Raw genomic sequence first — 19,501 nt, forward strand, 5'->3', positions numbered from 1 at the left:
AAAATTAAGTCTAGTTTGGATAGATTGAGCTCTGTAGGAGTTCTTTATTCTGTTCTTTGTGTTTCATTGTGTAATCACGTGAATAAATTTTGTCTGTTTTCAAACTTGGTAGTCAACCTAGCTACCTCACTCCGGGCAATTTTCACTGTACACGTACCGAAACAAATTGCAAAGTTATGGTGTGGGCTGCCTGATATGTTCTGAGTGGCCTGGCTATGTCCATAACAATAAAGATTGGACCGAAGAGATAAGCAAAGATAGGTTGGAAAGAAAGATTCTAGGGGAAGGATGGCCACTGTGTGTCTAAGAAAGTTAATGATAATATCAACTTAAAGAAAATGTACACCACTTTGTAAAGATGAATAGATATTTTTGTGAAGACAGGTGGCAGGTTACAAGATTGGTTAGAATTTAAAAACAGCAAAGAATTCTGAAAGATTAATGAGGGAAAAATTAGATTGAGAAAAAGCTAGCTAAAAATATAAAAACAGACATAAAAGATTCTTCAGGCCAGAGTAAATGAGTCTTGGTTCTCAAAAGAATGTATCTGGGAAATTATTAATGAAAAATAAGGAGATGGCAGATTAATTTTTTTTCTTTCACCCATCCATTTTGGTTCACCCATCCTTAGGGTCTGATATGACGCACATGGACAGGACAATTCCTTTTGTGGAAGAGTCTAGAAATAGAAGTACAAAATTAAGATGCCCATGAGAAAAATATTCTCCTAATCTTTGTCTTAAACAGCAATCGAAATTATTTGTGTTCATGGGACATGGTATTGCTGGCTCGACCAATGTCTATCACCACCCGAAGATTCAACCACATTGCTGTGGGTCTGGAGTCGAATATCAGCAGGACAGGTAAAGACTTTCCCTAAAAGACATTCATGAACCAGATGGGTTTTTACAACAATTGACAGTGGTTGGATGGTCACTATAAGGATAGATTTTATATTTAAATTCCAGATTTTTATTGAATTCAAATTTCACCATCTGCTCTGATGGGATTTCAACCCATGTCCTGAGAACATTCATATCCCTTATGGTATTGGTCAGCAAACCTTCTCTGAACTGTAATGCATTTAGATTTCCTTAAATAGGTGATCAATACAGTACACATTATTCCAGATGTAGTCTCACCATTTTGTTAAATGTTTTGATAGAGGCAGAAAATGTGTATTCCAGTACTGATAACATCTTAAATATCAAAAACCAACCAATCTAAAAACTCAGCATTGAACAGTGGGATTACACCACACAGATATGATGGACTGAATGGCCTCAGGCCATATCATGAATATATACTGTAATCTATCTTGATACTACCAGATGCTGATAAATCATTCGTACAATTCTGCTGATTCATTGTTTGATTCACTCTTTTGTACATTATAATTTCACTGTTTTAGTTTGCTAAAGTTAATCATCTGATTGTTGCCTTTATGGTTTGTCTGCTCAGCAAATGACCTTGGGCAGAAGAAAGTCTGAGTTTCAGCCAACTCTACTTAAAGAAATATTGGAACAGAGTCAGAAGTCAACAAGGAACTCAGGGCTCGACGATTAAGAATTGAGGATTTTTGCTGTGAATCAAAGTGACATATTGTTAGAAGAAAGTTTTAACTTTAAGGAAACAGTATTATGCACAACATGGTGTTAGATAGGGAGCTCCATCCTCTCCGTCCCCATCTCCCTCTCCCAGCACAGGGATAGCATGGGGTTAGATCCAGAATAAAGCTTGCTCAACACTGTCCCCATCAAACACTCCCAGGGCAGTGACAGCATGGGGTTAGATACAGAGTAAAGATTCCTCTTCAAAACTTTTTGACATTTCATAGAACAAAGACAGGACAGTAGCTCTGTAGCAGAATAAAGTGAAGATTTGGTCAGAGACATGTATTTTGAGCAAAACTGAAAGACAAGTTGTCAGTGGTTTGACAAAAAATAAGCAAACAGGATTAAAAGTAGTACAGCTGAAAACATTCAAACAGACCTACCAATTCCTTCAATCCCTTCTAAGGTTTTGAATCAAGTTCCTGTCGCGAGCAGCCAGGAACAAGCGTTCTGTTGCTGAGCTCTACAACACTATGTCTCAGTTTGTTCTGATACTCTCCCTAGTATCAACATTTCTTGAAAGTTTATCTCAACCCAAGGTTTATTCCAATCAATCACAACTTTCATCCGAGTTACAAAGTACAAATGCCCAATGAACTTCCGTGTAATTAACATACAGATAAGTTCAAAATCTCAGCCTCCTCCAAAATCTGGAAAATACAGAGTACATTTACTGAGCACTGAAATTATTTTAAATCCATAACACACTCCCTCTTTAAAAAGTCATTTATAGAGGACCAATATTATAGTTGCTTCAAATATTATCAAACAAAAATGAACTCTAGAAAGACCAGTGAGTCAAGATGATCGCAGTATGTCAGAAAACAAACTGAATTGAAGGAAACTTTGAGTTACACTAGAGACATTAGGGTAGGTGACTGAAGGCTTAATCAAAACAGGAAGGTTAAAAGTCACTTAAAGGACAGAAGGATCTCAAAAGAGACTTCCCAAATTTAGGGCACCAGCCACCTAGGTGGCACAGTCAATTTGGGAGAATGAAATCGGGAAAGACAGGGTACTTGGTTTCTTGCACAGTTTTATTCACTTTGACAGGAAGAATTTAAAAAGGAGAGTATTATCACAAACAGAACTACAGAATTCCAATGTGCAGAGGGACCCTGGTGTTATAGCACCTAAGTTAATAAAGTTTAGTGCACAGCACAATTTCCATGATAGAAAGGCACAGACAGAAAAGCCCTCTAAGGTAATAACTGTCTTCCAATTCAGACTCATCTCATGCACCTTCAATTTCCATCACTTACCATGCACCCATACCTTCAACTGTTGAGTGTTTACAGCATGGGAGACAACCATTCTACCCTTTTCCTCATGCCAACTCATCTGCAAAGGTTATTTAGCTCACACTCATTTCTCCATCATCCTGAACATTGGATAGAACATAGAACATTACAGTACAGTACAGGCCCTTCGGCCCTCGACATTGCACCGACCTGTCATACCATCTGAAGCCCATCTAACCTACACTATTCCATGTACGTCCATATGCTTGCCCAATGACAACTTCAATGTACTTAAAGTTGGTGAATCTACTACTGTTGCAGGCAAAGCATTTCATACCCTTACTACTCTCTGAGTAAAGAAACTACCTCTGACATCTGTCCTATATCTATCACCCCTCAATTTAAACTATGACCCCCTTGTGGTTGCCGTCACCATACTTGGAAAAAGGCTCTCCCTGCCCACCCTATCTCACCCTCTGATTATCTTATGTTCTCTATTACGTCACCTCTCAACCTTCTTCTCTCTCACAAAAACAGCCTCAAGTCCCTCAGCCTCTCCTCATAAGACCTTCCGTCCATACCAGGCAACATCCCAGTAAATCTCCTCTGCACCCTTTCCAAAGCTTCCACATCCTTCTTACAGTGCAGTGACTAGAACTGTACACAATACTCCAAGTGTGGCCACACCAGAGTTTTGTACAGCTGTAGCATAACCTCCTGGTTCCGGAACTCGATCTCTTTATTAATAAAAGCTAAAACACCGTATGCCTTCTTAACAACCCTGTCAGTCTGGGTGGCAAGGATCAAGGATCTGTGTACGTGGACACCGAGATATCTCTGCTCATCTGCACTCCCAAGAACCTTACCATGAGCCCAGTACTTTGCATTCCGGTTACTTCGACCAAACTGAATCACCTCACACTTGTCTGCATTAAACTCCATTTGCCACCTCTCAGCCCAGCTCTGCAGCTTATCTATGTCTCTCTGTCACCTACAACATCCTTCGTCACTATCCACAACTCCACCGACCTTAGTGTCGTCTGCAAATTTACTACCCCATCCTTCTACACCCTCATGCAGGTCATTTATAAAAATGACGAACAGCAGTGGACCCAACACTGACCCTTGTGGTATACCACTATAACTGGATGTGGGATAGCCTTGGAGGAAGTAATGGTGGAGACCCACCCACACATGACCTTTAGCAGTGTGACCCCAGATTATGGACCCCTGTATTCCTTTCAAGGCTCCCCAATTCTTTTTTTATTCGTTCATGGGACATGGGTGTCACTGACCAGGTCAGCATTTTTTCTCTGGCTTTAACTGCCAAGACAGCAGTTAAGAATCAACCACATTGCCGTAGGTCTGGAGTCACATGTAGGGCAGACCAGGTCAAGGGGCTTGGAGAACAGCAGTAATGAGTTTGTGCTCCAGTTGCATTGGTGACAGCACACTTGATATATCATGCAGTTTCCTCCATATTGGTGTGGACGTACATTTTGGTCAGCATGGACCAGTTTGGGTCAAAGGGCCTGTCTCCATGCTGTAGAATTCTATGACTCTACTGAGGATGCTGAAGACCTGAAAGAAAAACCAAACGATGGAGAAACTCAATAGGTCTGGCAACATTTATGGAGAGACAAAGAGTTCATATTTTAAGTCAGAGTCCAAAATTTAAAAGATAAATACATTTGCGATGAGGTGATCTGATGAAGGCCTGCTGGTATTCTCTCTAAACTCTTAACCCCAATATCCAAGTAATGTTCTAGGGAGCCAGGTTGGAATTGTATTCAATTAAACAAATGTGGAATGGAAAGTCAAATGATGATCAGGAAACCATTGTCAATTGTCAGAAAAATCTGTCTGGCTCACTAATGTCCTTTAGCGAAGAAAACCTGCCACCTTTACCCTGTCTAATCTACATCTGACTCCAGGCCCACAGCAATGTGAATGAACTGCCGTCTTAGTGACCAATGAAGTTGTATGTAATTTATCCTCTTTTGGGTTTTGTTTATAATTGTCACCCAGCTAAAGCCCAGCAATTCAAATAGAGAATGAAAAACTCAAAAAGCAAGGTCAGCAGAACCCACTCATTCGAATAAGTCACATTCAAACAAAAATGTCAACAATACAAAAACCGCTCCAAACATATTTACAAGTTGCCTTCGGAATGGAATGGATTGGAGTGAGGTGGGCTACATGAGAAGGAAAGCAAGGGAGAGAAAGCAAGGAAGAACAATTAGATGAGAATGAAGTTAGCAAGGTTACATTGCCAATCTTTCTGCTGTTTATGAGCAAACAACAATGTATGCGATATTTGCTCTTTCATACACCCTTCCATTTGAAGTTCTGGTCGCCATAGGTGCAAATACAACAAACATTTTAAGAGTATGAATCCACCAATCTTTATTCATGTGGATTGCAAGACAATGTTAGTTAAAAATACAAATGTATTTCATGCACAAAGAAAATAAAGCTTCAAATTTAACTTTTTTGTTGTTATTCAGATATTTGTTTCTGCCATATGTACCAAACACACCTTATCTCCCCATCATGTGCAGATGGCACTCTGCCATCTCATACATAGCCTTGGTATCAGAAATTTACATGCATTTCTCTCACCACCCCACCAAGTATATGCAGTACCACACCCTAGGAGCGAGACATCCATTCTCCAGCATGTAGAGAATCCTAGCCTTCCTCTCCATTGTTACAACTAACTCATAAAATCAGCCAAAAAGTATTCCAAAATATCAAACTTCACTGTTAACAGGCTCCCTCAAAACATGTAAAAAAAATACAAACTACATGCCGTCTTCCAGAGAACGCTGCAAATCACTTTGGAAGTGCTTCTGGAGTCTCCTCGCTGGTTAGGAAACGCAACAGCCAATCTACACAAAGCAAGCCCCACAAACTAGTGTGGAAACAGTTGGATCATCTGTTTCCAATGATATTAACTAATTAATTGAGGGACAAGATTGGTTTACAGGATTTATTGGCCTTGATCTAGTGGGGAGTGGGGGGAGGGGAGAGTGGGGGGAGTGGGGGGAGGGGAGAGTGGGGGGAGGGGAGAGTGGGGGGAGGGGAGAGTGGGGGGAGGGGAGAGTGGGGGGAGTGGGGGGGAGGGGAGAGTGGGGAGAGTGGGGGGAGGGGAGAGTGGGGGGAGTGGGGGGAGGGGAGAGTGGGGGGAGTGGGGGGAGGGGAGGGGAGAGTGGGGGGAGTGGGGGGGGGGAGTGGGGGGGGAGAGTGGGGGGGGGAGGGGAGGGGGAGAGTGGGGGGAGGGGAGGGGAGAGTGGGGGGAGGGGAGGGGAGAGTGGGGGAGGGGAGGGGGAGAGAGTGGGGGGAGGGGAGGGGAGAGTGGGGGGAGGGGAGGGGAGAGTGGGGGGGAGGGAGGGGAGAGTGGGGGGAGGGGAGGGGAGAGTGGGGGGAGGGGGAGGGGAGAGTGGGGGGAGGGGAGGGAGGGGAGAGTGGGGAGTGGGGAGTGGGGGAGTGGGGAGTGGGGGGAGGGGAGTGGGGAGTGGGGGGTGGGGAGTGGGGGGAGGGGAGTGGGGAGTGGGGAGTGGGGGGGAGGGGAGTGGGGAGGGGGGGGAGGGGAGTGGGGAGTGGGGGAGGGGAGTGGGGGTGGGGGGAGGGAGTGGGGAGTGGGGGGAGGGGAGTGGGGAGTGGGGGGAGGGGAGTGGGGAGTGGGGGGAGGGGAGTGGGGAGTGGGGGGAGGGGAGTGGGGAGTGGGGAGTGGGGAGAGGGGGGAGGGGAGTGGGGGGAGGGGGGAGGGGGGGGGGGGAGGGGGAGGGGGAGGGGGGAGGGGGAGAGGGGGGGAGGGGAGAGGGGGGAGGGGGGTGGGGAGAGGGGGGAGGGGGGTGGGGAGAGGGGGGAGGGGGGTGGGGAGAGGGGGGAGGGGGGTGGGGAGAGGGGGGAGGGGGGTGGGGAGAGGGGGGAGGGGGAGAGGGGGGAGTGGGGGGGAGGGGGGTGGGGGAGTGGGGGGAGGGGGGGGGGGTGGGGGGGGGGGAGGGGGGGTGGGGGAGTGGGGAGTGGGGGGAGGGGGGTAGGGGAGTGGGGAGTGGGGGGGGGGGGGTGGGGGGGTGGGGGGGTGGGGGAGTGGGGGGAGGGGAGTGGGGGGAGGGGAGTGGGGGGAGGGGGGTGGGGGAGTGGGGAGTGGGGGTGAGGGGAGTGGGGGGTGAAGGGGGTGGGGGTGAAGGGGGTGGGGGTGAAGGGGGTGGGGGTGAAGGGGGGGGTGGGGGGGGTGGGGGTGAGGGGGGGTGGGGGGTGGGGGTGGGGGGTGGGGGGGGGGGTGGGGGGGTGGGGGTGGGGGGGGTGGGGGGTGGGGGGTGGGGGTGAAGGGGGGGGGGGGGGGGGGGGGGTGGGGGGGGGTGGGGGTGAAGGGGGGGTGGGGGGTGGGGGTGAAGGGGGGGTGGGGGGTGGGGGTGAAGGGGGGGTGGGGGAGTGGGGGGTGGGGGGAGGGGGGTGGGGGGAGGGGGGTGGGGGGGTGGGGGAGTGGGGGGAGGGGGGTGGGGGAGTGGGGGGAGGGGGGTGGGGGAGTGGGGAGTGAAGGGGGTGGGGGTGAAGGGGGTGGGGGTGAAGGGGGTGGGGGTGAAGGGGGGGTGGGGGTGAAGGGGGGGTGGGGGGGTGGGGGGGGGGGTGGGGGGGGTGGGGGGGGGTGAAGGGGGGGTGGGGGGTGGTGGGGGGTGGGGGTGAAGGGGGGGTGGGGGGTGGGGGTGAAGGGGGGGGTGGGGGGTGGGGGTGAAGGGGGGGGGGGGGTGGGGGTGAAGGGGGGGTGGGGGGGTGGGGGGTGAAGGGGGGGGTGGGGGGTGGGGGTGAAGGGGGGGTGGGGGGTGGGGGTGAAGGGGGGGTGGGGGGGTGGGGGGGGGGGGGGGGGGTGGGGGGGGGGGGTGAAGGGGGGGTGGGGGGGTGGGGTGGGGGGGGTGGGGGTGGGGGGGGTGGGGGGGTGGGGGGGGTGGGGGTGGGGGGGGTGGGGGTGGGGGGGGTGGGGGTGGGGGGGGTGGGGGTGGGGGGGGTGGGGGGGGGGGGGGTGGGGGGGTGGGGTGGGGGGGGTGGGGGTGGGGTGGGGGGGGGGGGGGGGTGGGGGGGGTGGGGGTGGGGGGGGTGGGGGGGGGGGGGGGGGGTGGGGGTGGTGGGGGTGGGGGGTGGGGGTGGTGGGGGGTGGGGGGGGGGGGGGTGGGGGTGGTGGGGGTGAAGGGGGTGGGGGTGAAGGGGGTGAAGGGAGTGGGGGTGAAGGGGGTGAAGGGAGTGGGGGTGAAGGGAGTGGGGGTGAAGGGAGTGGGGGTGAAGGGAGTGGGGAGTGGGGGTGAAGGGGGGTGGGGGGGTTGGGGTGGGGGTGTGGGGGGGGTGGGGGGGTTGGGGTGGGGGTGGGGGGGGTGGGGGGGTTGGGGGTGGGGGTGAAGGGGGGTGGGGGTGAAGGGGGGTGGGGGGGGTTGGGGTGGGGGTGAAGGGGGGGTGAAGGGGGGGTGGGGGGGTGAAGGGGGGGTGGGGGGGTTGGGGTGGGGGTGGGGGGTGTGGGGTGGGGGTGAAGGGGGTGTGGGGTGGGGGTGAGGGTGAAGGGGGGGTGGGGGTGAGGGTGAAGGGGGGGTGGGGGTGAGGGTGAGGGGGGGTGGGGGGGGGGTGAGGGTGAAGGGGGGGTGAGGGTGAAGGGGGGTGAGGGTGAAGGGGGTGGTGGTGAAGGGGGGTGAAGGGGGGGTGGTGGTGAAGGGGGGTGGGGGGTGAAGGGGGGTGAAGGGGGGGTGGGGGTGAAGGGGGGGTGGGGGTGAAGGGGGGTGGGGGTGAGGGTGAAGGGGGGGTGGGGTGGGGGTGAAGCGGGGGTGGGATGGGGGTGAAGTTACTAGACACTGCCTGGGGCTGAGACGGGGAGTGGGGTTACTAGACACTGCCCGGGGCTAGGGAATGGGGTTACTAGACACTGCCCGGGGCCGAGGGGGGGGGGGGGGAGGGAAGAGAGAATAGGGTTACTAGACACTGCCTGGGGCTGGGGGCTGGGGATGAGGGTGAGGGTGAGGTGGGGGAAATGGGGTTACTAGACACTGACCAGGGCTGGGGGGGGGGGCGGGTAAAATAGGGTTACTACACACTGCCCGGGGGATGGGGTGGGATGAATGGGGTTACTAGACACTGCCCGGGGCTGAGAGGGGGGGTGGGGTTACTAGACACTGCCCGGGGCTGAGGGGGGGGGGTTACTAGACACTGACCGGGGCTGAGGGGAGGGGGTGGGGTTACTAGACACTGCCCGGGGCTGAGGGGAGGGGGTGGGGTTACTAGACACTGCCCGGGGCTGAGGGGGGGGGGGTTACTAGACACTGACCGGGGCTGAGGGGAGGGGGTGGGGTTACTAGACACTGCCCGGGGCTGAGGGGGGGGGGGTTACTAGACACTGCCCGGGGCTGAGGGAGGGGGGGGGGGGGTTACTAGACACTGCCCGGGGCTGAAGGGTCAGACCTGTCACGCGCGCGCGCACTCCCCTCCATTTCCCGCTCACCTGTAACCGGTTGCACGCGGCGCACTCTCCAGCGGATTGCGCATGCGCCCTCCTTCCCTGTCCCCCTCGACCCACGTGGAGCCCCTGTCCGGCCCCTCCCCCTGTCCGCATGCGCGCGCTGTGTCTCGCGGCCAGTGCTCGGGCGCGTTTCGCCCCCATGTACCTTGGGCTGGTCTCGGGGTAAGGGCATTGATTGACTCTTTCTGTCACCGTTCTTTGCTTTCAGTTAGAATTTGTTTTAGCTTATTATTCCTGCAATCTACATCATTGGTATAAATTGAGAGAATATTGATGGGCAGCGGTGATCTCTTGTTGCACTGATTACATTTGGCCAACCTGAGAATGCCCCATAACCACCACCTCTGTGTTTCCTATTAGCCAGTCAATGTCAATACTCTACCCCCTACACCATGTGCTTTTACATTCCACAATAACGTATAATTTGTCACCTTATGCCTTATGCATATCCCAAGTAGAAGGCATCCACCAGTTCCCCATATTCCACATCATGTAAGATATTAGTAGCTCAAACAACCCAATAGATTGGTTAAACCTGGTTCCCCTTTCACAAAACCAGATTGACCCTGCCTGATTATCTTGAATTTTTCAAAACGCTGTTTTACATCAGCCCGAACCTTACTTTTTGGATATCCGAGTTGCATTATGTATCACGGAGGGCTTTTTGCCACAGGGTCTCGCGAGCTCTCTCACTGTATGTTAACAAACTTACTGCAACGAATACATATACCGGCCCATGGCATCTGATTCCAAATCCATCTTACCACATGCCATTCCCAGAATAATGTGCCACCCAGGAGACATCCACATTAATACCAATCCCTTGCAGCTGCACCATCTTAGAAAGGCTGCTGTGCATCTACATGGCCAATACACTCTCAGACAGATAACCCATTCTTTCACCCACATTGCAGTTTAAACACCACATCACTCAGTTTACCAGTCTGTAGCTACTTTCCCATCTGAACACTAAGTCAGCGCTACCCAGTTTAGGCCCACAGCTTGTTACCATCCAATCAGGGAACATCACAGGCAGACAAGCAATCAGACAAGTGCAAATATGAGCTTTTATTTACAGAAAGGAAAAAGAAAAACAAACAAAAATGGAGCTTCCATCTCTCGAACCTCCTCATTCGTAATCTGTCCTAGCTGTCACAATGGTTCCTGTTTGGTCACAGCCACTGGATTCTCCCCCTCCCACTACAAGTTCCTCTCCAGCCCTGAGCAGATGTTCCAAATTCCGGTACTGGGCAGCTGTGTGAACTCACACTCTTAGCTGTGTAGAATAATGTCAATCCTCCTCACTATATAGTCCCCTACACCCACAACATTCCTTGTTGCTCCCTCCACTTGAATAACCTCCTATACCACATGCCATGGTCATTTAGCATAACCACCCTGTTCCCGTCCAACAGAGCTGACAGAATTTCAAACCTATTGGACAATTGCAGAGGCAGACATGCCAAATCTCCTACACTCTGAGTCTCCCTACTTGCCTCATTCACAGTCACAACTTCCTTTCCCTCAACGCTGATCAAATCAGAAGATCCTATTTTAAAGGACACGATTGCCCCTATGTAAAGAATCCAGGTAACATTCCTCCTCTCTGAAGTATTGTAGTGACTATAATCAGCCTCTGAGCTTATAAACTTTTGAGCTGAATCTGCTCAAACGTCAAACCTAAAAATGTGTTTTCTTGCATCTAAGATCTCCTACATTCCACAATTGCACTGTACCATAAACATTTACATTCTGCAATATCAGCATCCAGCTTGCAGAGATTTTTCATTGCAAATAGTCAAATTAATTGAGTTTTTTGAAGAAGTCGCAAAGAGGATGGGTGAAGGCAGAGCAGTGAATGTTGTCTATATGGACTTCAGTAAAACATTCAACAAGGTCCCTCGTTATAGACTGGTTAACAAGATTGGAACACAGGGAGAACTAGTCATTTGGATAGAAAATTGGCTGCAAGCTCTGAGGCAGAGGATGGTAGTAGAGGGTTGCTTTTATGACTGGAGGACTGTGACCAGCAGTGCATTGCATGGCCTGATGCTGGGACCACTACTTTTTGTCATTTATATAAATGATTTAGGTGTAACTCTATGAGAGAATAGGGGGAAAATATGCTGGGGAGCAGGATGAGCTCATTTATTCTTGCAAAGAATCAGGACAAACCCAATAGGCTGAAGAGCCTCCTCCTGTGCTATATCTGTTCTTTGTTTCAACTATTCTAAAATTTATTTTAATCAGAGTGATAAACATTAACCACTTATTCAACAAGTACAGATCACTATCCTTTAGAGTGAATTGTTGTTGATTCCACAAGTAAGGATACTCAGAGGGAGCCGATGGTCTATTGGTATTATTGCTAGACTATTAACCAGAGACTCAGCTAATGTTCTCAGAATCCAGGTTTGAATCCTGAGAATTTGAATTCACTAAAAATCTGGAATTAAGAGTCTAATGACCATGAGACAATTGTTGGGGGAAGACCCATCTGGTTCATTAATGTCCTTTAGGGAAGGAAACTGCCATCCTTGCTTGGTCTGGCCTACATATATCTGCAGACCCACAACAATATGGTTGACTCTTATCTGCCCTCTGGGCAATTTGGGATGGACAGTAAATGTTAGCCTAGCCAGAGACATCCACATCCTCTGAAAGAATTAGGAAAATACTTGCCTGGAAACGGACTGTGTGCAAAACCCTTTTGAACTTTCCCAGTACAATCACCAGCATCAGAAAAAGAAACAAAATGCTCAGCAAATCTGACACTGTTTAAAACTCCAAATGTTAATCTTGGAACACTGAAATGGCAAGGCTGATGGGCCAGTGCAAGTTTTGCTGCTTTTTCCAGCTTCTCTGTTGCTGTTTCTACAGTTGTTTTGTCTTTTCTCTGTGAGGTTTGAAAAAGAGATTTCCTAACCTGTACGTTAATTTATCTCACTCTCATACAGTGTTGAGGCACTTTGGATTATGCAAATCCTGCGGGAGAACTGAAGTTCCTTTTGAGGATATTAAAACTTAAAATGGATAAACAAGATGTTTCCTTTTGGGAGAGAGTCAAGAACCTGGGAACATTGTTTACAACTTCAATTTAAGACAGAGATGAGGAGGCATGTTTTCTCTCAAAGGGTTGTGAGGCTTTGGAACTCTCTTCCCCCAAAAGGTGTTGGAAGCAGAGGCTGAGAGTATTTTTTAAGGCAGAGAACGAGAGTGATTCTTCAGAAGTAAGGGGATGCTGAAAAATTAGATTAGCTTTAGGTTTATTTAACATATTGTCACTTGTCTCCCGGCACAGTGGCTTACTCCTGTGGCTAAGGTATACATTTATACAGTATAATAGTTATCAGAATCTCACTGAGTCACCAGGTAATCTTTGGTGTTGTTGTTCGAGGGTGAATTTCTCTGCTCTTAAAATTGTAGAATAATTTCATACAGAAGGAAACCATTGAGCCTGTACTAGCTCTCTGAAGGAGCTTTCTAATTAGATCCTCTTCCCCCTTACCTCAATGTTTCTCCTTTGTCCTGTAGATTTTTCCCATGTAAAGTATTTATTCAGTTCCTGTCTGAGAACATTGTACCTTCTTCCACTGCTGTTTCAGGCAGCATGTTGCTACCTTAATATATACTCTCATCTTGTTCTCAGGTTGCAAACTGTATCCTTCTGGTGATTGACCCTCCCACTACTGGAAATAGTTTCCTCTCATTGACTCTACCGTAACCCTTCATGGTCGATCAACTCTCTCTTTTCTGCTCTAAAAACATAAGAACTAGCAGCAGGAGTAGGCCATTCAGCCCCTCAAGCCTGCTCCTCCATTTAATACAGTCGTGGCTGCTCTCATCTTGATCTCAACTCCACTTTCCTGCCCACTCTCCACCGCATATTAACCCATTGTTAATTAAAAACCTGTCTCTCCTGGCATCCACTGCACTCTGTGGGAGTGAATCCCACAGATTCACAACCCAATGACAGAAATAATTCCTCGTCATCTCTGTTTTAAATCTGCTGTCCCTTATCCTAAAATTATTACCTCTTGTTCTAGATTGCCCTACATGAGGAAATGTCCTGTCTTTGTCTCTTTTGCCAATCCCATTTGGCATCTTATCGATCTCAATTAGGTCTATTCTTGTTCTTCTAAACTTGTGCAAGTCTTGACCTGAACTGTTCAATGTCTCCACATAAGACAAGCCTTTCATCTCTGGAATTAATTGAGTGAACCTTCTCGGAACTGTGTCCAATGCAATTACACCCTTCTTCAGGTAAGAGGATCAAAACTGTGCATAGTACTCCAGATGTGGTCTCGCCAAAGCCTTTATGTTCGCAACAACACATCCCTACTTTTACTCTAAGGAGAAAAATCCAAGTTTATCCAATGTCTGCACATTAACTGGAGATTAATGTCCTGTGCAACCTCTCCAAGGCCTTGACGTCCTTCTGAAAATTCAGTGTCTAGAATTGGACTCAATACTTGATAACATTTTATTTCAAATAATGATTTTTTTATGTCAATCTGAGGCTGGCTTTGGTTTCATATCTCCCTTGAAAGACAACATCTTTAACAGCTTGACACTGGATCAGTGCTTCAGGCAAAAGCCTTTTCTTGCTCCTCAGATGCTGCCTGACTGGCTGTGCTTCTCCAGCACCACACTCTCAACCCTAATCTCCAACATCTGCAGTCCTCACTTTCGCCTGCTGAATCAGTGCTGCCCTGTCAACGTGGATTCTATGCTCAGATTTAGGGGAGGGGATGGCCTAGTGTTATTATCACTGGGCTGTTTTATCCAGGTAATGTCCTGGGACCCAGGTTTAAATCCCACTGTGGCAGATCATGAATTCAATAAAAATCTGGAACTATTCATCTAATGATGGCTGTGAATCCATTGCCGGTTGAAAACCCATCTGGTTCACTAATGTTCTTTTAGTGAAGGACACTATCATTCTTACCTGGTCTGACCTGCATGTGACCCCAGACCCACAGCAATGTGGTAGACTCTTAGTTGCCCTCTGGGATGGACAATAAATGTGGGCATAGCCAGCGACGCCTTCATCTCTCAAATGAATATTTTTAAAAATTAACTAAAGTGAACCCTCAACATTCTGACCCAGAGATATTGGTCACAGCTGACAATGGGAAATTATAGCTCTGAAATATCATTCTTATTTTTTTTTCTCTATTCATTCACAGGATGAGGGAGTCGCTGGCCAGGTCAGCATTTATTGCCCACCCCTCATTGCCTAGAGTATAGTTAACAGTCAACCTCATCACCATGGGTCTGGAATCACATGTAGGCCAGACCAGGTAAGGATGGCAGTTTCCTTCCCCTAAGCAACATTAGTAAACCAGATGAGTTTTTCCCAACAATTGACATTATTAGACACTTTATTCTGATTTTTATTGAATTCAAATTCCACCATTTGCAGTTGCAGGATTCAAACATTACCTGGGGTCTCAGGACTAACCGTACAATGATAATACCACTAGGCCATCACTTTCCCATCTTATCTTCTCTATGCATTGGGAATGGTCATGTAGTGGTTATGTTACGAGACTGGTAATAAAAGGGCCTGATTTTTGTGCATTCACAATGTACCCATAATGTTCGGATCAAAGTAGGCAGGGCACAATATTCTTCTTCCCACCTCATCAATTGATTTCAGACTATTTTCTGTCCCCACAGCACTGCTGTCTTCTTTTCAAATCTGCCCGTGAGTCTTGAGCTGTTCCCTCTTTCCTCAAGGTAAAAGCAATGACTGCAGATGCTGGAAACGACAGTCTAGCTTAGAGTGGTGCTGGAAAAGCACAGCAGTTCAGGCAGCATCTGATATTCTGAAAATCCATCTCTCTCCTAAAGGGAAACTGTACAAATCAAATATTGTTGCAATGGAAGGTTTTGCAACCCGAACTCCAGGGCAGAGAGAATGTTTGAGGCCAACGGATGGAAATGCTGGAGGAATTAGCTGAGAAATTGGACAGGGGGGAGAAATGCCATGGTTCCCTTGAAGACCTTCAAAGATTCAAGGACATCTTTAGCCTCTAGAAATCTATCAATAAGTCTTTCCTAAACATATTCAATAGCTTTGTCTCCATATGGAGTCATGCAGCACAGAAACAGACCCTTCAGTCCAACCAGTCCATGCTGAAGTGTTAGGTGAAGGGGTAAATGTAGGGGAAGGGTCTGGGTGGATTGCTCTTCGGGGGGTCAGTGTGGACTTGTTGGGCCGAAGGGCCTGTTTCCACACTGTAAGTAATCTAATCTTCCTCAGGAAGTTCATTCCACACACGAACCACCTTCTGTGTAAAAAGAAATTCCCCTCAGTCTTTTTAAATTTATCCTACAGCTTCACTACCCCCTGAGTGAACAAACTTCTCATCTCAGTCTGAAATGGTCTGCCCCATATCCTGAGATCATGACCCCTTCATCTGGAATCACTGGCCGGTGTAAGTGTCAGTCCTGCATCCAGTCTATCCAGCTCTAACAGAATTGTAAACATTTCAGTGAGATTCCCACTCATTTGTCTAATTCCCAGTAAATACAGGCTCAGTTGACCCAGTCTCTCTGCAAACAACAGATCTGTCAACACAAGAATCAATCTGGTGAACCTTCACTGCACTTCCTCAATGGAAGATGCATCCTTCCCTCGATAAAAAGACCTAACCTGCACACAATACAGTCATGGAATTTTTATAACCTTTAAAAAGACCCTTCAGCTCATTGTGTCCATGCTGGCCATCTAACCATCTATCCATTCTAATCTCATTTCCAGCACTTGACCCATAGGCTTGTGGTTGGGTGTGGTCTCACCAAGGCCAGTTCCACCAACACCACACAGCCCAGATGGCCTCCTTCTTCAAGGACCGCAGATTCCCCCCAAACGTGGTCAACGATGCCCTCCACCGCATCTCCTCCACTTCCCGCTCCTCCGCCCTTGAGCCCCGCCCCTCCAACCGCCACCAAGACAGAACCCCACTGGTTCTCACCTACCACCCCACCAACCTCCGTATACAGCGTATCATCCGCCGTCATTTCCGCCACCTCCAAACGGACCCCACCACCAGGGATATATTTCCCTCCCCTCCCCTATCAGCGTTCCGCAAAGACCACTCCCTTCGTGACTCCCTCGTCAGGTCCACACCCCCACCAACCCAACCTCCACTCCCGGCACCTTCCCCTGCAACCGCAGGAAATGTAAAACTTGCGCCCACACCTCCTCCCTCACATCCCTCCAAGGCCCCAAGGGATCCTTCCATATCCGCCACAAGTTCACCTGTACCTCCACACACATCATCTATTGCATCCGCTGCACCCGATGTAGCCTCCTCTACATTGGGGAGACGAGCCGCTTACTTGCGGAACGCTTCAGAGAACACCTCAGGGACGCCCGGACCAACCAACCCGACCACCCCGTGGCTCAACACTTTAACTCTCCCTCCCACTCCACCGAGGACATGCAGGTCCTTGGACTCCTCCACCGGCAAAACATAACAACACAACGGTTGGAGGAAGAACGCCTCATCTTCCGCCTGGGAACCCTCCAACCACAAGGGATGAACTCGGATTTCTCCAGTTTCCTCATTTCCCCTCCCCCCACCTTGTCTCAGTCGGTTCCCTCAACTCAGCACCGCCCTCCTAACCTGCAATCTTCTTCCTGACCTCTCCGCACCCACCCCACTCCGGCCTATCACCCTCACCTTGACCTCCTTCCACCTATCACATCTCCATTGCCCCTCCCCCAAGTCCCTCCTCCCTACCTTTTATCTTAACCTGCCTGCCACCCTCTCCTCATTCCTCATGAAGGGCTTATGCCCGAAACGTCGAATTTCCTATTCCTTGGATGCTGCCTGACCTGCTGTGCTTTAACCAGCAACGCATTTTCAATCATGTATAGCCACAACAAGATTTCCTTCTTCTGCAGTGAAGGCCAACAGAACATTTGCCTTCTGACATTTAACTATTAAACCTTCTTAAATTTTAAACCAAGCAGGTTGACTCGAATCAATCAAGACATTTCCTGAACCAAAAAATGGCCCACTTATTTTGTTGAATTGAAACAGGTGCAGTGTGTGTACAGTTGCTTTTTATCTGCAAAGAACAGCACTCTCTGAATTAATATGTGGAGATTTCTGTACAAGCTATATTTATGGAAGGGGAGGTCTACCACCTTTACCCAGTCTGGCCTTTAAGCCACTCTGTTGTGCCCAATGCCTTCTGAAAGACAATTAGTCGTCAGTGACAAATGTTGACACCTGTACGCTATGATTGAACCAAAAACAAAACAGTAGTGAGTAGTTTAATAATGCAGAGGTTGAGACTGGCTGGAAGGTTTTTATTTTATCGGAACTGTCTCAAGGTCTTTGTTGAACTCAATCCTTTGTGTTTTATCTAACTGTTTCTCTACTTCTCATCCTGTATCTTTTCAGCTGTGGCTGATTTGCTTACAAAACATGTTTTTCTCCTGCAATCCCAGACTGCAAAAAACCTCAGTTTTCATTTTCTGTCTGAGCTTTGGGCTAACTGTCCTAATAGCTCCTTGTGGCTCAGTGTTGGATTATGTTTGATAATCTCTCACGTAGGGTACCTTGAAATTTTTTAAACTGTTCCAGATGACATATAAATGCAAATTGTTGGCATTCATGGTATCTGTGTTAGCCTGACTGACATTGCTTGTTGTAGTTCACTTAAGGGATGTGTATGTCACTGGGTGGGCCAGCATTTATTGCCTTTCCCAAGATACCCTTGAGAAGGTGGTGGTGAGCTACTTTCTTGAACCGCTGCAGTCCTGTCCTACATCCATCATGCATCCATACATACATCCTACATACATCAATCTCTGCATCCTGTCAATTGTGGCAAGGGAGGTTCCCCCTCCTCCTGGTTAGAAGGATGTGGGTTGTTGGGAGAAGGTAGGAGAATGACACTAGTCCACACTTGGATGGCCTATGCAGCCACAATGGGTCGAATAGCCTCCTGCAGCATACCAGTTCTAGATTCTGAATGGTTTTGAGTCAATTCATTAGAAGAATGAGGAGGGATCTCCTAGAAATGTATAAAATTCTGACAGGACTAGATAGGGTAAATGCAAGAGTGATGATCCTGATGATTGGAGAGTTCAGAGCCAGGAGCACGGTTAGTAGGATTTGGGGTAGGCCATTTAGGACTGATGAGAGGAAATATTTCTTCAACCAGAGAGTGGGGAGTCTGTGGAATTCTTTGCCATAGAAGGCAGTCAATGCCAGAACTCTGAATGTTTTCAAAAAGGAGTTAGATATACTTCTTGGGGGCTAATGGGGAAGAAAGACTGAGTTGGATGATCAACCATGGTCATATTGAACGATGAAGCAGGCTCAAAAGGCCGAATGGCCCATTCCTATTTTCGATGAGTCCCATTGTGGTACTGAGGAAATTGTCACAAGTGCCTGTCTTTGTCTTTTGGGTGAGGACAATCAGTGATCCTGAAGTCACTATACCTGAATACTATCAGCAGATTCCCTGCTCGTTATCTCATTGCTGCTTGTGGGATCTTCCTGTGTTCAATTGACAATAATGTAGTCTATAGCTGTTCATAAAATAAGTCTCTATTGTCTGTGGCATGGCTAAAAAATGTCTGTCTGTGAGATGTTGATTAGGGATGTACTGAGCATGAGACAGGCTCTGGGGGAATGCAAGTTCTTTCTCTGTAGCGGTACAAAACATGGCTCAATGCTGCAGAAACAGGCAAAGAGATCTGGCCTGACAGATTGTGCAGCATTGAAAAGGCACTATTTGAACCTTGGCTGATGAAACTGGGGGACAATGTAAGAAGAGCCCCACGTGGAATTGGTATAAAACGAACAATAAATAAAGTGTGACTTTATGCAGGAGACCATTCTGTCCATTGTGCCTGAGCTGGCTCTTTGAAAGAACTATCCCAATGAGATCCAAACTCCAATGTTTTATCATAGCTCTGCAAATTTGTTCTGTTCAAGCAAATGTCCAATTTTGGGGATCCTGTGAAATCGGATTCCACTGCCCTTTCAGGCAGCTTATTCAAGATCTTAACAAGCCTCTCTCAGAAGAAATTTTCTGTCAAAACCATCTTATTCTTTTGCTGATTGTTTTAATTTTATCACCTTTAGCTACCAATGTCTGTGATGAGGGAAACC

General features: G+C 48.7%; 1 protein-coding gene and 1 pseudogene across 1 annotated transcript in view; both read right to left on the bottom strand.

Moving 5' to 3' along the window:
- folr (folate receptor) overlaps positions 1–9,365 on the bottom strand; it is a 35,124-nt gene extending 25,759 nt beyond the window's left edge. Inside the window, exon 1 of the mRNA XM_060826914.1 lies at positions 9,339–9,365. The gene's annotated coding sequence lies outside the window, so the exon portion shown is untranslated. The remainder of the gene's footprint in view (positions 1–9,338) is intronic.
- LOC132816977 (basic proline-rich protein-like) lies at positions 6,154–9,497 on the bottom strand (annotated as a pseudogene).
- Between the last annotated feature and the right edge of the window lie 10,004 nt (positions 9,498–19,501).

Source organism: Hemiscyllium ocellatum, chromosome 6, assembly GCF_020745735.1.
Source record: "Hemiscyllium ocellatum isolate sHemOce1 chromosome 6, sHemOce1.pat.X.cur, whole genome shotgun sequence".
NCBI lineage: Eukaryota > Metazoa > Chordata > Chondrichthyes > Orectolobiformes > Hemiscylliidae > Hemiscyllium > Hemiscyllium ocellatum.